This window comes from Pleurodeles waltl, chromosome 9 (assembly GCF_031143425.1).
Source record: "Pleurodeles waltl isolate 20211129_DDA chromosome 9, aPleWal1.hap1.20221129, whole genome shotgun sequence".
Lineage (NCBI taxonomy): Eukaryota > Metazoa > Chordata > Amphibia > Caudata > Salamandridae > Pleurodeles > Pleurodeles waltl.
The window spans coordinates 988457958-988470800 of NC_090448.1; the positions used below are offsets into that span (position 1 = coordinate 988457958).

The 12843-nt window shown below is 47.2% G+C and overlaps 1 protein-coding gene across 5 annotated transcripts in view; it reads right to left on the minus strand.

Moving 5' to 3' along the window:
- The window catches only part of LTBP2 (latent transforming growth factor beta binding protein 2), a 1514902-nt gene that overhangs the window by 246433 nt on the left and 1255626 nt on the right, over positions 1 to 12843 (minus strand). The window lies entirely within an intron of this gene.

The window sequence follows — 12843 nt, forward strand, 5'->3', positions numbered from 1 at the left end:
TGCCAATGGCTCCATAGCTATTGCAAATAATAAAGGGGATAGAGGGCATCCTTGTCTGGTGCCTCTACCGATGGGGAACGCCTCTGATACCATTTGGCCCGTTTTGACGCGAGCTGTTGGTTTTGCGTATAGCGTGGCAATCCAGCTGATGAAACCATTTTGAAAGCCGAACGCTTTCAGAGTGCGGAAGAGATACTCCCATCCGAGCGTATCAAACGCCTTCTCTATGTCTAATGCCACAGCCAATGCCTCAGTTTCTGTGGTACTGTGTAATATACGGATTAGGCGTCTTATATTTAGAAAAGTGTTCCTCCCTGGTACAAATCCAGATTGATCATGATGTATTAAGTCTGATAAATAAGGGAGTAGACTGTTTGCTAGGATTTTCCCCAGGAGTTTACAGTCAGTGTTTAACAGGGAGAGTGGTCTGTAGGATTTGACATTTAGTGGATCGCGTCCTGGTTTTGGTAGTACCACTATCAATGCTGCGCGCATGGAGTCTGGTAACTGCTTTCTATTTAGTGACTCATTAAATACCTCGATCAAAGGCTGCAGGAGATGGGCGGATAATGAGCTATAATATTCCATTGGTAGTCTGTCTGAACCAGGGGTTTTGCCACGTGCCATTTGAGAAAGAGCTAAGCGTAGTTCTTCACTAGTAATGGGACCATCCAGTGTGGCTGCGCTATCAATGATATTCATATTTTGGGGAATCAATGACAGGAGTTCAGACAGTTGTTGCTAATTTGGAGGGCTAGTGGGCTGATATAGGGAACGATAATACGTATGAAAGGACTTATTGATTCCAGCTTGAGTGTTAATCACTTCTCCTGAGTGTGTTCTTATCGCGCCTATAGGTGAGGACTGTAGTGGTTGGCGCACCAACCATGCTAGTAGTTTGCCCGATCTGTCGCCTTCTGCGTGCTGTCGGGCTTTAAAATGTCTGTAGTCATGTCTGCTGAGTCTGGCATCAGCTTCTCTGTAGTCAGATTTCAGCGAGTTTAGTGTTTCAAGCGAGGTCACGCTAGTAGTGGCCTCGTTCTCTGCCTTGCGGATTTTAGATTCTATCTCTAGTAGTTCCCTGTTAAGCATTCTTTTGACCCCCAACGAGGCTGCAAGGCAGTGGCCGCGTATAACCACGTTGTGAGCGCCCCATTCCATGGCGCGCGCTGTTGTTGTGTTTTTATTTAAAGCAAAGTAATCCGATAATCATTTAGCTAGTTCAGCATGAAAAGGAGGATCTATGAGGGCATTTGGTTGTAAACGCCATGTGGGAATGCACGTGTGTGTGCGGCCCATTCTCAGGGTAGCTTGGAGCGGGTTATGATCGGATATGGTGCGAGCCAGGTAGCCTGATGTGGTTATTTTTGGAATTATGTCATTTGATGCAAATATCATATCTATTCTAGTGTATAATTTATGCACTGGGGAGTAGAAAGAGTATTTGCGGTGTGTGGGGTGGCCAGTTCTCCAAATTTCTCTTAGCCTATTATTGGAGGCCCACTCTGCAAGTTCGAGTGAAGCACGTTTAGCTAGGGTGTTATCCAACGGAGGGATAGAGTGGTCTTTGTGAATGTCTAATACGCAATTAAAGTCGCCGCCCCAAATGGTATCCATCTCCGGGTCGTTGAGTTTACTACTGTTAAGTGTCCGTAAAAATTCCCATTGATTTAAATTGGGGGTATATATTGATGCTAATGCCATGGGTTCCCCATCTAGGGCACCCTCCAGGAGGACATATCGACCATTTGGGTCACATTGTACGCGGGACGTAACGTAGGGGACCCCAGGGGCTATCCAGATCGCTACTCCCCGGGCATATGTTGAAAAGGTGGTACCATATAATTGCCCTTTCCATTTTACTTTTGTATACTCCAAAGAGGACTTAGCCAGGTGTGTCTCCTGTAGCATGGCGAAATGTATTTGATGTCTCCTAAGGTATGCGTTGATCTGTTGTCGCTTACGCGGGGATGCCATGCCCCTTATATTCCATGTGAGTATTTTATATTGTGGGTTATACTGTTGTCTCTGGGCTGCCACGGATCTTTTGTAATTTTGTGCGTGGACTTTGTGAGTTTGGAAGGCCGGCTCTTTTTGCATCAATAATGTATCTCACGCCCATTGTGCCTAGCCAGTTTATACTGCGGTTACCTAGTGTGTACTTGTTGTTAACATAATAGTGACATTTACTTCGAATACTATAAGCTAAGTTATGCCTCATGGTTGTGACTCTGCTAATTAAAACAATAACATTAACTATATCTAACAATAACTGTGGTAGTGGCAAGGGCTTTAACAATACAATACTTGCCAACCAGGTGGAACGGTCCATATGGTGCGGGGGTGTTTCAAATAAGTAAGTTCAAGTCAATGCTGGTTCCGACCCATTTGGCTCTTGTTGGGATTGCTACTTTCTGGGGCCAACCGTGAATCTTTTGCTGCGGTCAGGGGTAGCGGTGAAGTAGAGGCGGAGCCAGTGGGCAGCAAAAGGTTTTAGCGGGCGATGGTGGCTTCTTCTGTAGGATGTCATGTACTGTTGTGTCCGAGACTGGTATGCATTAGCAGATGTCGTCTGCTGTCCGTGGAGTAAGATTGGGGAACCAGGTGGATTCTGTAGAGTCAGAAAGTGCCCCTAGCTCGGATTCCAATCCCGATTGCGTCGATACGGACCCCGGAGATGTATTGGCGAAGAGGGATGTAGTCTGCAGTAGTAGAGAGCGTTCCGCGCGAGACTGTTCAGGGGTAGGTTTAGTGTCTGGTTGCCTGCGGGATTTGCGTTTGTCACTAGGGGGGTGATTTTTGTCTTTGGGGTTTCTTGCATTTAACGGGTCAGCGAGTCCATTTGCGTGTAGCCAAGTCCATGCATCTTCTGGTGAGGTCAAAAAGAGAGTGCAGGTGTCATCCTGTATTCGAAGTTTGGCCGGGAACAGCAGAGCGTATTTGATGTTGTGGTCTCTTAGTCGCTCTTTGACCTGAAAAAATGAATTACGCTTTTTCTGCACCTCTGCTGTAAAGTCCGGGTAGGCTGATATGTCTGCTCCTTCGAAGCGCATTGGGCCTGCTTTACGAAACAGTTGCAATATGAGGTCCCTATCGCGGTAATTGAGGAGTCTTGTTATTAGTGGGCATAGGTTTTCCGGGAACCCTATGGGCGCGTTCTACTGAGAAGAACTTCGGGACATTGTCTTTCAGTACTGTTTCTATTAGCCATTGCTCAATGAACAGTTCTGCGCACGGGTCCTGAACTCGCTCAGGAAATCCCACAAAGCGGATATTGTTACGTCTGGACCTTCCTTCTGCTTCTTCAGCTTTGCGCTTCAGTGTCTCCAATTCTGCTGTTACAGCCCCCATTTGTGACTGTAGTTTGGTTACCGCTGGTGAGAAGTGTGACGTATCTTTTTCCAAACCTGCGACCTTTTCAACTAACGCATGTTGGTCTGTACGCAATAGGTTAACATCTTCGATTACCGAGCCTATTTTTGCTTCGAGGGTAATTTTAGTGTCTAGTTTGGCTTGTAAAATCTTTTCAAATTGCGTTGTGTGTGTTTGGAGTGTTATTTCCATCTTTTGTAGTGCTTGTTGTGTGGCTGAGGCTTCCGCAGGTGGGGGTGGGGCACTAGCATCCATATTCACAGAAGGTGCGCGTGGGGTCTTTGGTTTGCCGATTGATTATTTACGTGACGGTATTGCTGTTAACAATTGTCTTTTGAGTAGCTTCAATTGGTTAGGGCTGCAGAGGTTTGTTCCTTTAAAGTGGGAATCTTGCTACGTATCAGGTAGAGAAGTTACTCCACACTCGGGTACTAGAGCACCGTGTCCGTCAGGGTTGCGTGTTGTTGCAGAGGAGTAGGGCCCATAGCTTGGGATCCGACAGCGCTGTTTGGAGTAGTGAGGACTGGGTAGGAATACTTTGCTTGTGTAGTGTACACACTTTATAGTGGAGAGCCTCAAGGCTTTTATGTCTGGTGAGAGCACTGCTGGGAGCGCTGCGGCTCGATTAGTGCTGCCGGTGAAGCGCCACAGGAGGATATAGTGTTGTGCCCTGTTGTGTGTTTTATTGCTGGAGGGGTCTGTTTTATTGTTGTGCTGCTGCTTGGAGGCTGGGACTGGTAGGTCTCAGTTTTCTTAATCTTTGGTGGTCCTGACTTTTCTTTCTCTTCTTTTTATTTATTTGTTTTCTTTTTTTTTTTTCCCACTTGTCTTTCCCCCTTACTGCTTAGCTGTTTAATGGTCCGGGCTTGGTCCACGAGGGATCGTCTGCACAGTGCCCCGGGGTGTTTTCAGCCGGTCGCCCCGGTTGTAGAGTCACGGGTCAAGGGCACCGGCGAGGTCGCATCCGGTCCTGTGGGGAGCGCGGTTTCTGCCCGTGCGCCAGCCTCGAGAGCTCAAAGTGGGCGCGTGTCCCAACGGCACAAAACATGCGGGGCAAGGGGAGCGAGCCGGTTCCCCTCGGGAGCGCAGCTCGCATCGGGCCGAGCGCAACCCCCGGAGAGGGCGGCCGCTCCAGGCGCACAGCCCCGGAGCAGGGGCACAGGCGCTGCCTCACCTTCGCCGGAGTCCGCGCCTCCCCTCCGGCAGCCGGGTCAGACAGCAGCGCCCCGGGAGCACGTCCGCAGCCCCCGCCACAGCCGCTACGGTGCAGGACGGCGTCACGTCCCGATGGCTCCGGCGAACGAGCCCCGGCCTCTGCGGATCTCATCGGCCTTTCACGAGACCGCAGCCCACTCCTTGGTTCCCGAAGTGCCGCAGTCGGGTTTGGGTGAGGCGATGTCGGCGCCCCAGTCAGAGCAGGTGGCGCCTCGCATGCTTGAGGGTGCAGGCGCCTGTTTTAGGAAGATAAACACGGGCCGGGATCGGAGCTGCAGATTATGCGACCATCCCGGTCGCCATTTTGGCCACGCCCCCAGGTCTTTGACATACTATTTAACAAATCTTTTAGTCCATAATGAAGGCCTATCCAAAGTATATTTAAAGTGGGATACAGTTGAAAGATGTACTCTAACTAATGTATGCTTCTGCTCAGACTAATACAAATAAACAAGTAACTTACATTTGATAATGCCTGTTATGGTAGAGACTCTTCCTAACCGCAAACCTTTTACCTTTTGAATACCTCCAGGTGTAAAACTGGATGTGGAAACTTTTGCATAGCAATATTCTCCAGCAACAACAGGTGGCATCATGTGACATCATTGCCACTTGTGCTGCTCCATCTTGTGCAGACATGACATAGGGTCCCATATATACGTCACCTGTTTGCACTGACATCAGTTCCTTTCTGCACCCCGTCCATGCAAAAGACATGGAGCGTTAAGAACCTAACATCAAAAGACAAAAGATCTTTGTGTGCAGATTTTTTTTACTTCGAACTCTTATTACGTAAAGCTTTTAATAAATGCATTCCACAGAACTGGGAAGTAGGAGCCGGTGAGAAATCTGCAGTTAGATACAGTCACTACCACAAAATGTGTTACGGAAGCTTAGTAATTTGTTCTTCTAATAGAGACTTGTAACCACAGATGCCTCACCTTTTGAATAGATACCAAGCAGTACCTCCCAGGTGGTGGTTCTCTGGAATGGTTCACATTAGGAAATCCTATAGGACAGATCAAGCAAAGTTCCCCTCCAGCTTGACTTGAGTGTCTGGTACCCCGCAAGCTAGTGATGTAGTAGCAGCTTTTGCTCTAGTAGAATGAACATGTAATACTTCCGGTTCCTGTTTACTGGCTAGCCTATATCAGATCTTCACATTTAAGTCAATCCATCTATAGTTGGTTCGTTTTTTGCACTGCCTTATCTTTCTTTACTCCACTAATACCCACAAAAGGTTGTTCACCTTGTCGAAATTCCATGGCTCTCTCTAAGTAAAAGCTGAGAGCTCTCTGAGGATCCAGGCAATGAAGTCGCTCTTCCTCTTTCAAGGGATGAAATTGAAAATAAACAGATGACCAAGTGATAAATGTCCTACATGAAAAGGCGTAACTACCTAAGGAGGAATGCTGCCTTTCTGGCTAGAACAAGGTCTTGTTGTGTTAATGACAAACAGAACAAAAGAATATCAGAAAGGGAAGCCTGTAAGGGTTGGACAGGACAGGAGGAACACCACACCACAAACGTCTCCCAGCGCCCACCATAAACAGTCTTTGTGAATGCATTCATGGCTGCCAGGAACACATCATCTACTTTGGGAGGGAGACTGTATGCCGTCAGTTGTTGGCGCTCAATTTCCATGCTTGGAGGTGTAAATTGCCCAGGTGTGGGTGCACAACACGATCTTGCTACTGCAACAGGAGATCCTCCCAAAGAGGCAACCAAATTGTAGGACCTATACTCATGGACAGATGTTCAGGGTGGCACATTCTCCTCACCCAGTCCACTGCCATTAGAATGACTTGGGCCCCATCTCTCTTGATCTTCTTGAGTTCTATGGGCAGGAGAGAAAGGGCAGAAAGGCACATAGCAGACCCGAGCCTCACAGTAGATGAAAGGCATCTCCTATAGAGGACTGCCTTGGGTACTCCAACATGTAAAATTCTGGACACTGTGCGTTATCTGAAGTGTGGAATTAGATCAAGCCGGGATTCTCCCAACTGCTAGTAGATTTCCGGTGCCACCTCTGCTTGTAAATGCCCTTTGTGATCTGCTTGGCAACACCGGTTGAGTTTGTCTCCTCTGATGGTTAAAGATCCCACCAGCTGTTGGCAAATCAGAGATATGTCCTGATTGTTCAGCCATTTCCAAAGACATAAAGCTTCCAAGCACAGAACCCATGGCCCTACTCCAAACTATTTACTGCAATACCACATGGCGGTCATATTATCTGTGTGTACCTGTACTGGCTCGCCCTTGATGTTTGGATGAAATGCATTTAAAGCCAAGCGGATCGTTCAAAGCTTCAACAGATTTATGTGAAGCCAAGCTTCTTATAGTCACCAGAATCCTCTGATCTCCACCTCACCCAGATGACCTCCCCAGCTCAGCAACGATGCCTCCGTCACCACGTAAGTTCAGAGTAGGAGAAGGGAGAAGAGTCTGAAGCTGGTCCAATTGCAGCCAGAAGCCACAACTGCAGGTCTTTTGCAGTCTCCTCAGACACCTGAATAAAATCTGATAGATTTTCATGGCATTAAGTCCACTGAGACTTCAAATTCCACCTTAGGGCCGCATGCGCTACCTGGCATGGTCAACAAGCAGGATGCAAGAGGCAAGGAGACCCAGATGTCTCAGAGCCCGGCAAACTAAGAAATTATCAACAAATCTTACTGCTCCCCTACACTACTAAAGTACCCGAGAAGGCCTTCAACGAACAGCTCACTGAGCACCTGGAACAAAACAACCTGCTTGACAACTCCCAATCAGGATTCTGCCGTAGACAACACCAGAACCCTCCTTGACCACGGGAGGACTGTAGCTTTGATCCTCCTCAATATCTCAGGTGCATGTGTCACTGTATCCCACTACACTATCATCAACAGACTCCACAGCACTGTCATAGAGGAGAAGCCTCTCAAGTGGATTGCATCCTTCCTTACAGGACGCACACAAAGCATCTGGCTGCCTCCTTTCACCCTTGAACCCAAGAACATCATCTGCAACATACCTCAAGGATCATCCCTCAGTACTACGCTGTTCAACACCTACATGACCCCCCTCGCGGACATTGTGAGATCCTACGGTGTTCACATCATTTCCTACACAGACAACACACAACTCATCCTATTGCTTATTGAAGACCCTCCCCACAACCAGAATACATTTCTGCAACGCCATGACCAACATAGCGAACTGGATGAGAGCCAATTACCTTAAACCCAAATCCAACAAGATGGAAGTACTGATCTTCAGGAGAAACACATCCATATGGGACCACAGCTGGTGGCCAACTGTACTTAGACACACACACGCACCGACAGACCACACATGCAACCTCAGCATCATCCTCTACAGCGAACTGACCAAGAAGCGGCAGATCAACGCAGTTGCCTCCTCCTACTTCCATACCTTCCGCATGCTCTGCAGAATCTTCAGATGGATCTCAGTCAGCGCCAGGAAAACAGTTGCCCTGGCCCTCGTCACCAGCCACCTCTACTATGGCAACACCCTCTACACCGGCATCCTCACCCAACACCTCAAGAGACTCCAGACCATACAGAACGCAGCAGCCAGACTCATCCTGGACCTCTTCAAATGGACCCACATCATCCTCCACCTCAGAAACCTTCACTGGCTCCCCATCCAGAAGAGATGCCAGTTCAAGACCCTTATACAACCTATAAAGCCCTACATGGTCAAGGAATGGCTTACATCAACCTCCAATTCAACTTCTATCAGCCCACCAGACACCTGTGCTCCTCTTCTCTAGCCATCCCGTACACACCCCACATCTGTCGCAGTGGTGGCCATGCCTTCTCCTACAGCACCGCCAAGACCGCAACAAGCTCCTTCTCCACCTTCGAACAGCACCCACCCTCACGGATTTCAGGAGGAAATTCAAGACCTGGCTTTTTGACTGAGATGTAGCACACCAGCGCCCAGATGCCCCAAGGGTGACATTGCTGCACTATACAAATACTGATTGATTGACTGAAAGACGCTCCCACTGAGACCCAGGCTGCAGGCTGAAACATTGGGATCATAGCCTGTACGTCCTATACTCATTGAGGTGGAGGTATAGCTTGAAACAACACTGTACCTAGGATAGCCCCAAATAAAGGGAGCCTCTGCAAAGGAGTCAGGGATGACCTCAGCACATTGATGGTAAAACCCAGCAAACAAAGGGTTATAGGGTAAACATGTGATTCAAAGCTTTAATGAAAAGAATAACAAATGGAGACTTAAACAACTATGGTTCATCAGACAAACCTAAAAATAAGCCCTAAAGGGCCTACAAATAACCTTTCAACATGTCCACCACAAGCCCTCGCTAGGTTAACAATAGAAAAAACTAAAGAACTGCTGGGGTCAGAATTTCGGTCCCTGCACCAGGCAACACGTTTGCCGGAGCATCTAGATTAGACAGACTGTGTTGAAGGGCATCTGGACCTAGGAATTACATCAACCACGTTGGTCAGCAAGTCAAATGTATTCAATTTCCACTGCTCAATTTCCACATACAGAGGTGTAGGTTGTGGAGACTTAGATGACTTAGATGCAGGGCCCTGTTTTGAGACAGGAGCTCCTTCCAAAGTGGTAGCCTCATCGGAAGGCACCTTGTCAGAAGCTCTGGGCACTGCACGCTTCTGTGCAAGTCCGTCGCGATTAAGATGACTTACACCCGGGCTGTCCTGATCTTTCTCAGAACGTGGCTCAGGACAGGTAGTGGTGGAAATGTGCACAACATTTTTGCTCCATTTCAACCAGAATGCTCTAGAGGAAACTCCAACACACATAATCGTTGACACTGCGTGTTATCGACAATGGTAAATAGTTTTAGAAACAGTGAACCCTGCTGGCTGAAGATGCCTCTTGCCACCCTCGGGTGTAGATGCCACTCTTTATACATCAGCCAGCATCTGCTCAGGTCATTTCATCTGGCAGTTTGAGACCCTGCCAGATGGTTGGCTACCAGAAAGGTGTACAGGGATAGGGCATGCTGGCATAGGAGGCAGTACCCTACTTCACATTGCTTGTTAAAATACCGCAAGGCAGTTGCAGTCGTGTTCTCCAAGTGGACCTGTAATAGCCTCCTCCTGATGGATGTCAGGAAGGCTTTCAGAGCCAAATGAAATTCCCTAAGCACCCAAAGGCTGACGTGGAGCTGGCTGTCTGCCAGAGACCAGAGGCCTCTGATCTTCACCTCTTCAGTGTGACCCACCATCTCAGCAGCGACGTGTCTGTTGCAATTTTGAAGTCTGATAGGGAAGGAAGAGTGACCTGCTGCAGGTCAGGTTGGTGCTTGTCTGCCACCACAGAAGATACTGAGACAACCTGTATGAGATCTGGATAGAATCAGAGAGGCAACCATGATGCCGGACCCAGTGGAACCTTAGATTCCATTTGAGGGCATGCATGTGACATCTGGTGTTTGAGAAGAGTAAAATACACAAGGCTAGAAGTTGAAAATTCTCAAAGTCATCCTCATTGAGAATAAGGGTTGAGCACAAACATCAAGATCAAATCCTAAATGGCATGGACTTGCAGAGGCAGTGGAAAGGTCTAGAACACCACTGTCCAGAAGGTCCCCAGTGAAGGTAGCCCTCTCCATGGGGCCAAGGTGGGACTTCAGCTAAGTAACTGAAAAACCCTGAGGATGTCAGGAGTTTGGCTGTCTTCCAGAGGTGATGTACGAGTATTTGCAGCAAGCTTGTTTATAAAAGCAGTCATTGAGTAATGGGAATATATATGTCCCCAACCTGCGGGGATGGGCATTGACCACTGCCATCACTTTTGGTAACACCTGAGGGGCAAAATAGACCACACTAAAGTAAAAGTGTTCCTTGCGCCCCTAAACCGTGGATAATGCCAGTGGGACTAAAAGATGTGTGTACTAAGATAGGTGTAGTTGAAGTCCAGGTCCATCACCCTATCCTCTGCGTCCAGCGATGAAAGGACCTGAGCCAAGGTGATAATTTTGAACTTGTCATTCCTCAAAAAGGGGTTCAGTGGGTGGAGATCTAAGATGGGTCTGATACCTCCCTCCTTCTATTTGCTACTGGCTCAATGGCACCTTTGGATACTAGGAGAAGGGTCTTCTCTATCAGGATTGTGGAGTGCTCATCTAAAAGTTGTTCTAGTGCAGGAGGAAGATGGGGAGGGGAGTAAATGAAAGGTAGGGCATAGCCCTTCTGAACAATATATAAGACCTACTTGTCTGAGGTGATGGATCTCCTGTGAGGAGGAAATGCAGTATTCTGCCTCCTACTGATCAGACATGAGCCTGTGAGACCAAATATAACCAGCTTAACAGCCAATGCAACAGAGGAAGAGTTGGAGGACTGCTTCTCCTGCTGGTGTGAATGGTTTCAGCTGTTGCCACACCCATGACCTTGAAATGCTGTGTCAGTTGCCAAAGTACAGTGTGGGAAGGCTGGTGTTGTCTGCAAAACTGCTTAACTGGTAATAAAAGCCCCAAGGATAAAGCTGTGGTGACCGTCTTTAAAATCTTCCAGCGCTGAATCAATATTTTCACGGCATAGCTGAAGCAATCGAAGAGCATGTTTTTAAGAACACTTGCATGCCTCTAGAAAATTCAGTTGATATCCAGGCCTCAGTATGACACTGGTTCGAATAGCTGAATGTGTGCAATCAGAAGAGTACATAATTTGCACCATCATCATCATGCATCATTTGGGAAAAAGAGGTCCTGGGGTCATCACTTGATCTCTGTGTTAACAGATCTGAGGCCTAAACTAGCCAAAAAAACATTTACTTTCTGGAGGCATCAATTATTTTTCATTTCCTGTCAGGGGAATTGTTCAGAAAGGTATTTGGATTGACCTTAATTGTTGATGCATGAACAATCAAGCAATCTGGTTTAGGATGTTTGGTTAGAAAGTCTGGATCACCCGGTGGGCATGAGCATGGCTTGGACCAAATTTCCCTAAGTGCATCAGTGAGGGCGTAAATGAAGAGTAGTAATAGCTTAAGTTAAGCCGATCCTGGCTTAAGAATCTGTCAACACATCAGTCTTTGTCACAATAATTGACAATTGCAAGTCTAGAGCTTCAGCTATCCTCTGAACCACCAGAGCAAATGAGGCACTTTCTTCAGTTGGTGGCTTATGTGGAAACTCTAGATCTGTTTCAGAAGACGTGTCAAGCAAACTGGCATAATCAGTATAATGAGAAGAAAGCAAATTGCCTCCTCCCTACCATCATTTTTGCCCAGGGGAACATTATTTGCATTCTGCTCTGGATCAGAATTAGAACTGAAGAGAGTTGGAAGCCTTTGATGGTACTGGCATTGTAGCAGACACCTTTGATTAGAGTCAGGTTGCATAAAAACTGGTTGTGCCTTTGTGAACTTGTAGCACACCTTAGGCCTATTTAAAGGGTGCTAACTGCTGCAGGGTTGAAGACTATCCCTGGAAAACAGGACCAACTACAGGCTGGCTTGGAGTCATAGGACTTCAGCACTGGATGACCTATCTTGATGCTTTGGTACCGTCTTGCTAGACTTAGAGTACCACGTAGAAGGCTTGGGAGCTGGAAGGAAAAGAAGGTCTGCTGTTTTATGCAGGACCACAATCCTCAGTAAATAAACACAATGCCACCGCCAGTTATTTTTAGCCAAATTAATATGCAGAATGCTGTTATCTCGTGGAAACAGGACATCAAAGAGGCGGCTAGTAGTTGAGGAGAACCATTTCTCTGTAATAAAGATAGCCTCATTACAGATGACGCGCACCCCATTATGTGGGAAGAATCTTGTGAAATTAATGGATTTGGCATTACACGACCGGGATACTTTTTGATGCATTTTGCAAACAGAAAACGTTTCACAGGGACATCTTCTCCTGGAACCAGTCTAGTGGTAGTATCTCGCATGACTGCTTATGTGAGGTATTTCCTCATGTACATTTTGTGTAATACATGTAATTTCACACATTTCATGAAAAAAAAATGCTTAGTCTTAGGGCTCTTGGCACTTCACAGGGAATGGTAGCTCCTAGGGAACTGAGTCACTGTTTTCCTGATAGGGGTCTAAACAGGGTTTGGATATGTCGTAATCACCTGGGAACCTACTGTAATTTATGCATTTTGACCTCAATGACATTGTACCAGGAGTTAACAGCAGTAAACTACTGCTGGAAGCCTTATGCCCTCAATAACATGGAACCAGGCGCTATCCTTGCTTACTTCTGTACTAGGAGCCTTAAGTCTTCACAAACAATCTCTACTAGAT